We start from the raw sequence: 10,759 nt of genomic DNA, 5'->3' as shown, positions 1-10,759 counted from the left end.
GCCATGTGGGTCACCTGGGTGTGGGGGGTGGTGATTGAACTTGCACTGAAGTGGCTGCGGCCAGCTTGCAGTGCTGCGTCCTAATCCATTGTACCACCAGGGAGGGTCAAGACACCTTACCTGTTGAACACCTGTCCTAACCTGTGATAATTTCCCATTCCTTGAGTCCCACTTCCCCAAACTGGAAGATAGGAGCTCTCTTGATTTACATGAGAATACGAATGGAGAATGGTAATGCCAGAATGATCAGCAACTCTCCCATCTTGAATTGAAGGGAACCCGCCTCTGATTAGATGGATCTGAGACTCATGGATCCAGAGAATGACCTGCAGGAGGAGGTCGAGGCACTGCATTCCTGGGCAAGGAGGGATGCTAAGGCAGTGTGGCGAAGGCCCAGAGCTGGGAGGAAGCAGCGTTGGACTTGCTTGGCAGGGCGATTTGGGTTGTTCCTGGCTCTTTTTGCCTCAGAGCCTGTTGTGTGGCCCTCCTGCACAGTACACAAGTAGCCAAGAGCCTATAATCAATTTTTTTCGACTCCAGCTGGCTGCAATTAAGTACCACCCAGGGCTATTGTTGTGATTGAGTTATTCAGGTCAAGTGCAGATGAGAACTCACTCAGCATTGTTATTTTGAGTTCTTTGATCGTGTCCATCCACAGGATGTGAGAGAATATGATTCTCAAATTTATGTATTGTTAATGCCACCTGGTATAGGTTTTGAAACATTTCTGCAAACTGACACACCTTCCATTGAGAGGTGGAGTGGGTGTCCCTCCCTTGAAACTGAGCAAACATCGGTGACTGTTTCCTTGATAAATACAGCGGAAGAGACACAGCATACTTCTGAGAGTAGGCTAGAAAAGGCCATGCCGCTTCTGCCTGGGCATCTCTGGGGAACTTCCATCTCCATGCCGTGGGGGAAGTCCAAGCGGCACACACAGGCCGCACGTGGGTGTTCTGCTGTCAACCTGATCTGAGGTCTCAGTCAATAGCCAGAACTGACCCGACACACTGGAGAGCAGACAAGCTTCTTCCCATCTCAGAACATCTGTGGGAGAGATGGAGCATAGCTCAGCTGGGCCCTGTCACCTCTAGGACAGCAAGAGAGAGCAATAACGTGCATTGTTGATTTAGGTTCCTAAATTCTGGGGTTGTTGTGAACATAGCAATAAGTAAATTATATTTTAGGGTGTAATCTGGTTTTCAGAGTGCTTGAACATGATATTTTCTAGTTAGAATTCACATTAATTCTGTTAAGAATCATCACCAATCACTGATTTGGGTACAAGGAAAATGTCCATGAGTGGTGACTGCCTCGCCCTGTGTCACAAGGTCCTTCATCTGAGACATAGATAAACCACAACCAGGTCTCTGGCACCCCAGCACAGCATTCTTTCTATAAAGCGGTGAATAGTGTTGACACTCACTGTGTCTGCTGTGCTATGTAAAGCACTATGGGAATGTAACATACGTAATCTCTGTACAGTGCCCTGTTGTCATCTTCAAAGCACTCTTCAGGTCAATGTCCCAGTTAAGACGACTGTGCAACAATGGATCACCCCAAAACGTACTGGCACAGAAAAATAATCATTATTATATTTCATGATTTCTGTGGGTTAGAAATTCATAAGCGGCCTAACAGCATGGAAACCACTTGAAAATCCACAGATAGGTTGAATAAAGAAAGGTTCACCTATACTAAGCAAGGATGGGCAACCATTAAAAAGGATAAATTAGCAGGAGAACTGCATGTGCCAAATTGGCAAGTTTAACAAGAAATGATAAAATGATGTATATTGTGAGAGTATAGTCACCTAAAAAAAGGGAATCCCATATTTGTGTGTGTATTTGCATCCATTTGCAGAGATGGGTAGAAGAATATTCTTTGAATAAGTGGCTCGTAAATCTTGGGGACAAGTTTGGAATGGGGTAGATCATTAATTGTAGAAAGATGGACAGAATATTGGTGTCAAGTACACACTTAGACATCACTCTTATGAAATCTCAACAGTGATGAATACATAAAACTGTGCTGATAGACCCTCCCTGGTGGAGAAATGGGTTAAGGCACAGCACTGCAAGCTGGCCGCAGCCACTTCAGTGCAAGTTTGATCCTACCCCCATCCCCGATCAGGTGACCCACACGGCGGAGCAGACCGCTCCTGACCCGCCTGCTGCTCCCCTCAGCAGTGTACTTTGTCAATCTGTCTGTTGTGCTCCCCACTCTGTCTCTGGTGAATCCTCTCACCACCCCTGCTCCTCTGCCACCCCAGCCTGGCACTGCCCCAGTTCTGTATTCATAAATAAATAAATCTTTAAAAAACTTTTGCTGATAAAGAGAAGCTTCCGCTTTAGGAGGAAACAGTTTCAGAGGCTCCCTTTTCCCAGACCCGAAAAAGAAGATGCCAAGGTTTGAAGGAAAGCTATAGAAAAGACTGTTTCTGGTGGATCCACAATCAGCTATCAACATGGATGACAGAATGAGGTGACATTGTTTAAAGGGAGAAGATGATGTCATTAATGTACAGCCCTGACTGGTTCAAACTGTTAGCAAGAGGTTTGCTGCGGATCCTGGGCAGGTTTGGAGGGTTATTCAGACCCCTTGCTTGCAGTTAGCCCATGGCCATTTCTTAGGGAATATTGATCAAGAGTACTCGCCTCTACCATGAGGAGCATAATGCAGTCGCTGAGTATTCATGGAAAAAAGCTTTTCTTTGCCAGGCTATTTTCTGAAGTCAAAAAGAGCCTTTCAGGAGCTATAATAGCAAGGCCCTTCCTACTTCACACCCTCAGCAAGAGGCACACTCCAATTTTCAGAACCCCGGGACCCGACACAAGGTGGTAGCTGATGAATATGACCTCTTTGTATAAAATATTCTCTGCCACTCAACAAGCATTTTGCTAGAGGGAAAGGTGGGACATGATAATGGAAAATTAAACATTAAAATTATACCTGGACACACAGGGAAACTTACTCTTGTCCCAAAGATTATGATTTCCTAAAACAATGTTTTCAATAAAATTTTCGATCATATGCATAATGTTCTCTGATAGCCAACGGCAGTATTTCAATGTAAATATCAACAACAGTCTGATAAATCTGGCTTTTCATGTTTGTCAGAGTACAGGGGGAAAAATGTTAACTCGGGCTGCCTAATTTCTCTTATCTTTGTCCAGTGAGAGGCAGAATCTTCCAGACAAATATTTTTTAACATACAGCTTGTTACAATATTCACTCAGGCCCCTTACCTTAGCCAATTTAGTTTAGGGTAGTGAAAACTTAGTTATTCCGTGCATTTTTATTTAAATTATTAATAAAAACAACAACAAAAAGCAATCTCCAAATTTGGGTTAGTTCTTTGGTAGTATTTAGAAGGGCATCATTTCAGAGTTCCTGCCATTATTGGTGCTGCTCTCTGATTGTTTGGAGAGATTTGGGGGCAGAGGTATTATTTAAGATGTCCCTGACTCCCTGTGTTGTCAGCTGGTTTTGTTCCATTATCAGGGGGCAATAATGTGGTTCAAGCTGCAGTAGGCACAAGCTAAGAGCCCCTGACCTTGGTGTTGAATGCAAGTCTCTTTTCACTTCACTCAATGGCAGTCCTTATAGCACTGAAGGATAGCTATGCCTTCACTTCGTTCTCTTCAATTCCGAAAACATTGAACAGAAATGAACAGAAAATTTTGGCCAAATGGTTGCAAGGGCTAAATCCCTCTGTGCATCTGCATGTGCAGAGAGAAGTGGGGGCTCTGCATTGTTGCAAGCTGGCCCCCACATCAACACCACCATTTATGCCCTGACTGCCTCCCACTGGGGAGTTTCAGAATCTGGTTTGTGAGGTCTAGATATAAGCAATGTCTTTACAGAGATTCATTATCCAGTGGTTTTTGAAGACAAAATGAATTCCAGCACCCTCTTTTCTTGTCCCAGAGAGAGTAACTGAGTCTCCTGTTACAAGTTTCCTGACATTAGATGACCCTGTGCTTGCTCTGTCTGGCCCATGTGAGAAGAGGGTCAGTTAACCTTAGGGAAACTTCACAATGGCCAAGAACACAGAACTACAATTTCAACAAACAAGCTGGTTAAGAACTGTCACTGCTTCTAACTAGGGGTGTGGCCACTCATGGAGTCCAGGAAATTCAGCTCCTGCCTGGAACAGCACTCTACTGTGAAGCCAATGGGCCACTATGGTTAGTCCTGGGTTTTGGTATCTGAGTTTGGTGGCTGGAGTGCAGGACGACCTTGGGTAAACCAGATACATGGGGGTGCAGTTTGCTGCTTGTCTGTTTCCTTACCTTTGCTTTCGATTTGAAAAATGAAAAGCAGTTAAAACAATTTCCATTTGTAGAAGAGAAAATGCTAATAAGTCCTCTTGACATCTTGTTTAGCACATCAAAGTGGACCCAATTTAGTTTATTTACATACACAGACCATAATGCTAGCTCAAATGTGTCCAGAGGTGAGTAAATACAAATGTCCGAGTCTTATTGCTAGTAGTCTTTATTTCTGGAATATTTAGAGAATGATGCTATGGCCAAGATGTACCTTGAGAGTATTCTTTCTTCCAATTCTGCACCTCTTGTAAGTCAAGAAAGGCCGCGGAGGGCATTACATATGACAGTCATTCTTTTGGAACCTCTGGAAGTTGGATTCTTTTTGGAATTCTGCTGAAGGTTTTGCAAGATATGGTCTAAGATTTGATGAATAGTTTTTGAAGGTGACCTGGATTACTTATAGGGTATACATGACAAGGAGACAGCCCCCCACCTTCCTTGGTCTAAATAAGACAAACTGTTTATGAGACTTTCATAACCATATCCTTTGATATTCAAACGGCTATTTCCAGGCCTGAAAAGAATCCATAATTTATCCTGGCAGGTACAGGGCCTCCAGAAAGTGAACTCACTGAGGGGAGAAGAGGACACATCTGCAGAGCAGGCGTGGATACCTCTGTCTTCCTCTAGTGTTCCCTTCACTCCAGGGTAGATGCGTCAGGCTGGATGAGAGGGAGTTGCTGCCCACATTACCTTGATGGGAGTTGGGTCAAGCCCCTCAACCCAAGTCAACCTGTAGGTCAGAATTCCCAGCAGACCGGGAGCGGATTAGGAAATACGTATGCTGAAGTTTTGCCAAAGGCCTGGTGGGTCAGAATCAAGGCAAAGTGTGGGGCAGTAATCTTGTAAGCCTTCCTGAAGGATTCTGATGCACATAGTTGGGAAATACAGCTTTCAGTCAAGCAGAGCTAAAATTCTACCTCAAGTGGAATTTCCTCCTCAAGGAACCAAATATTTAAAATATGACATACCTTGAGGCAAGCGCTTGCAACCAGTGAAAAATTAAAAATCACCAAATTCAGGCTCTATTTGGCTCCCAGGGAGGCACCTGTTACTTCCTGAGGTAACTGGAATGTTTTGGAAGTACTTTACTAATATTTACTAAATGGACAAATGGGTGCTTTTTGGAAAGCTCAATTTGTCTAATGTCCTAAAAGTCCATAGCTGTCCGGAATATGGGCAAAGCCCAGGGAACTGGCAGAGGCTACCTGGCCAGGCTGTTATAATGTCAGGCTGATATTACCTCTTGTCTATTCACAAAGATACATACTCAAAAGTCTTGCTCAGCGGGCTGGAGTTCATATGGACTTTGAGAAACTGCAGGAGACACAGCCTGGCTATATAATCATGAAGAAAACACAGAATTACACAGGTGAGGCAGACAATGCTTGGATTCTGTCCTCTTGTGGATGGATCTTAACATTCTGTATGATGAGCTGAGAGGTCAATTTTGCATGAACACATTTGTCAGGTTCTCTGGATTGGTGCTGACTATCATTTTGAATAACTATTTGGGCTTTGATTAAAGAAATTATATTTGAACAACTTCATTGGATAAAACTGCAAGCACTCTTAGTCAGAGGACAGGATTAACTTTGTTTTTCCTACAAGCTATAATGAAAACAAAAGAAACATTGGCCATAAATGCTGTGTTTCTACTTTATTAAATCATCACAGTTATTAGAGTTTAAAGAGAAAAAGAGGACTGAGAGTTAGGTGAAAAGCAGTGTGCTTTTCCAGCATTTCACACTTCACTGGCACACACCGGCCTGCAAAGGTGGGTTATATGAAGGTCAGTACTACCAAGGCACATACCTAGGTGTGGAGCATTAGGAAAATTAAATAACCAGATAGCGCAATAAAATCAAATGACACACTATAACTTAATTTACCATATTTATCAATTTGCTTCTCTATTTACATGTACTAAATATTGTAGACCAGAAAACATAAGAAACATTCACTTAATGTATATGTCATACATACATACTGAGTGCAACTAAAACAATGGTTGTTTCATGTTGAACGCCCCTTCAGCTGCAGACATTCCCCTTCAGTAGATAGAATGTAACAGATAGTCACATAAAGACATCACAGTTGATTTTAAAGGATCCCTTAAACTCCCAGGTGATACAAATATGACAGGAAGTGAAGTGCAGGCCGTGACACCAGAGGAGGAGCAGGAAGATGTGATTTGCATTGTCTACAGATCCTAGCGATCTTGTGTGTAAGGCTAAGGGTTCAATGCATCAGCCCCTCTCAAAGTCAAGGCTTAAACCCCTCCTTCCCTGTGGCTCTTAGGAACTCAGAGTCAGTTAACCAGCTGCATAAAGACACTGGGACAGGCATTTGCTGAGGTTAAATTTCTTCCCTCAGTCTACTAATGGTTGCACTATTCTTAAAAAGTCATCATTTCATGGAATTACTATTTTGTTTAAGTGAAAGACCTATTCATACCATATTGGAACAGCAGCTTTATTTTAGATGGACATCAGCAGGCCAAGGGGAGGAAACTGTCCTGGCCCTGCCTGGACACCAGGCTGTATTATCTATTTTGGGCCCATTAGGGCCACTTCTGTTTACAGAAGGCTTACTAATGTGATGAGTCAGCGCTGTGATTCAGGCCGGTCCCTTCCACAATTTTGCTGAAAGGCATTTATTACAAAAACATAATATTTGCTTTTCTAAGTGAAAAAAAAAGAAAAAAAAAACACTTATCATTTCCATTTTTTCTACCTAAAATACAAAAACAATTCAGGTCCAGGTGATTGTAAGCAAACCTGGTTGTCATTCCCTGCTCCCCCACCCCAAACCTCCAAACCTATGCTGGTACTGAGAACCATGGGACTCAGAAAAGGCTCCAGTGCCCAAGCTGCTGGCTGTAATGTGGGGGTTGCTAAAATCCTTGAGAATTACAGGGACGTTGAGCTATTTATTAATGACAGCTGAATTCTCCACTTTAGGGTAAGGAGGACTAGTCCCCCTTCCTCACCTTCCTTGGAGCAAATGGGAAAAAGTATGGGTCAACTCCCCAGTTAGGGCTCTGTAGCCCTAAATTCTGTAAAATGGGAAATATTTTTAAGGCGCCGCCATGGCCCTCTAAGCAGCAGGTAGCAGAACACAGCTCAGGGTGAAGCCCTGCAGGCAGATGGGCAGGACAGGGGTGTCCATCACTGCCTGGCGCCTGGCTAGCTGGTACCTCCAGTGTCCACTGCTCCGGGAGGCCTCCTGACTGATAGATTTTGCAGGGACAGGACCTGACATTTCTAGAATCATCTGAGTGCTCTGCGATAGGAGTTTCACTGTCGTGATCTGTGGATCCGCCAGCATGGTCGGGTAAGCCTTTCCCCAGTTAGGGGGCATCAGGCACCAGGTGGAAAAACACTCAGCAACTGAGGTAAAACTTCTCCTGGGCAAAAGACCCTGGGGAAAGCCAATTTCCACGATGATGAAATTTTTGAGTTAATCATAAATCCTAACATAGGAAGAACTAGCAAAATAACAGAGAAAATTCCTCATTTGACAGTTGTTTTGCTGATCCCTCTGTGAATCATGCTGGGGTTTAAAAATGAGTGGAAACAACTGGGGTACAGAAACCAGTCACCCTCCCCAAGCCCCAAATCTTCTCTTGTCTGTGTGCAAAGCAGCCACAACTATATGCCAGCGTGGGGGAAAGGGTGTCTCTGATTTTTTTTTTCTTCTTTTGAAGTATAATATTTGTGAGGTTCCAGCGAAAGATGCCAATGCCAAGTTTGAAAGTAAAATTTACAATGTTTTGTGGGATTCATCCTTTGCTGCAAAAGTCCATTAATGGGAAGACTGGCTGAGGACATTTCCAGAATGGCTATGTTTTCCAGAGTCTCTGGGTTTGAGGGGTTGTTTGGCGGGGGTGGGGGTGGGGTGTAGGGAATAGGGGATGTCTTATCCGTCTCCTCACCAAGAGGCACCAAGAGGTAGGCACTCGCGCTGGCAGCCAGGGCCCTGTAGAGGAAGCAAAGAAAGGTCATTACAGTTTCATGAGGCAAGGTGCTCATGGACACAGATTTGAGGGAGGATTTGTGGCACTCAGAAGGGAACCATACCCCCAAGGAAGGGGATTCCATGACCCCTGCACCTCTCAAGCAGGGATGTTTGCTTAATGAATCAACAAATGAAATGTCCTGGACTTTGCTTTGGGGTTTCCTGCAAGCCTACAAGATGCTACAAATCTTTCTGGAATTAATTCGGCCTCACTGTCCCCCATCTGAAGCAATGAATGAAGAGAAAGGTATCTGATCACAGTAAAGGGAGGAGCCAGGGGAGCACATGGCCTAGAGTCAATGGAAAGCAAGTCAAACTTCACGGGCAGCACTGGTGTTAGTATTTACACACACGGGCATATTGCTATTTTACACAATGAGTTGTGACTCAATGAATCCCCAAACGGTCTGAGATGAGAGGTCAGGATTAAATTGCTTGTCTGAATGAATCCAGATGAGCGTCCCACTATTTAGCACTGGTGGGAAAAAAAGAATAAAATTAAAACCAGAGCGGTTGCATGTTTGTCCTCCCCCAGGGCAGTCGCCAGTGTGCCCAGAGGAATACAGGAATGCCTGCTGCAATACTGGGCCACTGTTGCCGATGAGCCTGCCTCCCTGGGGCAGTTCTGCCAGTGAGAAGATCATTTCATCACCCTTCCCCTTACCATCTATTTTTAAACTTTATTGTATGACACCCTAAGCTTCTGGGTTTGGAGCAAACCTCAAAAGCGGGATTTCTTTCCATATCCCCATATACTCCCATGTCAGGGGTTTGGTCTTGGAATGCTTATTATTATTGGCATTTGAAGTTAATTTGTGGAAGACATTTCATTCCTAGACAACATCTTTTCAGTTTTACTGACCCGACCCTGTTGGTTCTAGGTAGTGTCTCAAGTCAAAACTTGCAAGTGTCCTTGGACCTGGGAAGGATCCTACGTGTTCCACTACTCAGTGCTTTAATGCCCCAGAGCTGGGGCGTTCGCCTCTTCTCTTAGGACTCTAGTAAGATCAAGAGGAGGAAAGAAAAGTCTAGGCCCTCCCTCCTACTGTTTTCTGCCTTAAAAATAGGCTGCTTTTAACAAAGATAGCACAGCAGCACTGTCACCATGGCAGGCACGGCATTGGCGAAAGCATCTCCCTGCTCCCGTGCAGTGCGAGGGGTCACTGGCATTTACCAGGAGGTGGGGTGGGCAGGAGGGAGCAAGTCTGATTTAATTCCAGATAATATTCCATCCTGAAATGCCTTCACTTGCCGTTGTCTGAGATTTCACATTATGAATTAGGAGCCACCTTACCCCTGCTATAATCAGATGAATTGAGAGCAGGACCCCAAAAAGAAAAAAAAAAAAAGAGCGGTGATGATCAAGGGTGTGCCATGGAACTATTCTGGATTAGAATGGAAAATAAATATTTAATCGCTCCCTCCCTATCCATACACATAGGAAGGGAAAGCAGGGATGCATTTTGAATTGCCATGGCTTGGCAGAGTGGCTGGGGACAGGGGGATGCACGAGGCACTGCAGCAAAGCAGCCTGCCCGTGTCTGGAAGCGGTGGGCCCAACGTGGGAGCCACACCCGCGCTGAGTGCATGCACACAGGCTCCGTGCATTCCTCCAGGCTCACCTTTCTGTTGCCATGTCCTCAACCTGCCAGGGTGCCTGCCTGCTATGCCCACTGTACCCCATGACTGATGGGGAGCCACAGCTGTGGTGTGAGCAGGCGACCACAAGGAGGTAATTCCATCCACAAGCTGCTGGCAGCCACTCTACTGATTCAGCCTCTCCCCACATGCTGGAAGCTGGGCATCTGTTTAAAGAACACTCAAACCCCTTACTGCTTTAGCAGGACACTGGTGAGGCCGTCACATGACACCCTTGGAGGGAACTGTATCGCCCTGCTCTACCTGGCCCAATGTGAGCACCTGGACTTTGTGGCTTGTGGCTTCTGGGGGCTGATGTGAGTGAGTCCAGCTTGGAACAATTCTGGTACAGGGCCAAAGTTGTGGCTAAAGGGAGAAGAACCAGCATCTGGCTAGGAGTGTGGGTTCACTGTTGTAGGTGTTGCTCACCTGTCTTCAGGTGTGACAATGCCTGTCTGGTGCCTTGGATAAATCAAACATTCTAGATCCTAATATCCCATTTCCATTTTTAAAAAAAATTATTTATTTATACATACAGAACTGGGGTATAGGCCAGAGGTGCAGGGGCGGCGAGAGCATTCACCACAGACAGAGTGGACAGCAGAACAGGAAGACTGGCTGAAATACACTGCTGAAGAGAGCAGTTGGCGAGACTGGAGAGGTCTGCTGTGCCCTGTTGATCACCTCCAGGGCGGAGATCAAACTCATGCTTAAGTGGCTTTAGCTTAGTGCTGTGCTTTAACCCGCTGCGCCACCAAGGACCCCAT

The 10,759-nt window shown here is 45.0% G+C and overlaps 1 protein-coding gene across 1 annotated transcript in view; it reads right to left on the bottom strand.

The window, feature by feature from the left end:
- Positions 1-5,988: 5,988 nt before the first annotated feature.
- RALGAPA2 (Ral GTPase activating protein, alpha subunit 2 (catalytic)) overlaps positions 5,989-10,759 on the bottom strand; it is a 285,916-nt gene continuing 281,145 nt past the window's right edge. The window contains exon 40 of the mRNA XM_012728090.1: positions 5,989-8,315. The gene's annotated coding sequence lies outside the window, so the exon portion shown is untranslated. The remainder of the gene's footprint in view (positions 8,316-10,759) is intronic.

The sequence above is a fragment of the Condylura cristata genome, unplaced genomic scaffold (genome assembly GCF_000260355.1).
Source record: "Condylura cristata isolate star-nosed mole 26May11 unplaced genomic scaffold, ConCri1.0 scaffold00022, whole genome shotgun sequence".
NCBI lineage: Eukaryota > Metazoa > Chordata > Mammalia > Eulipotyphla > Talpidae > Condylura > Condylura cristata.
This window is presented reverse-complemented; position numbering and strand designations above follow the sequence as displayed.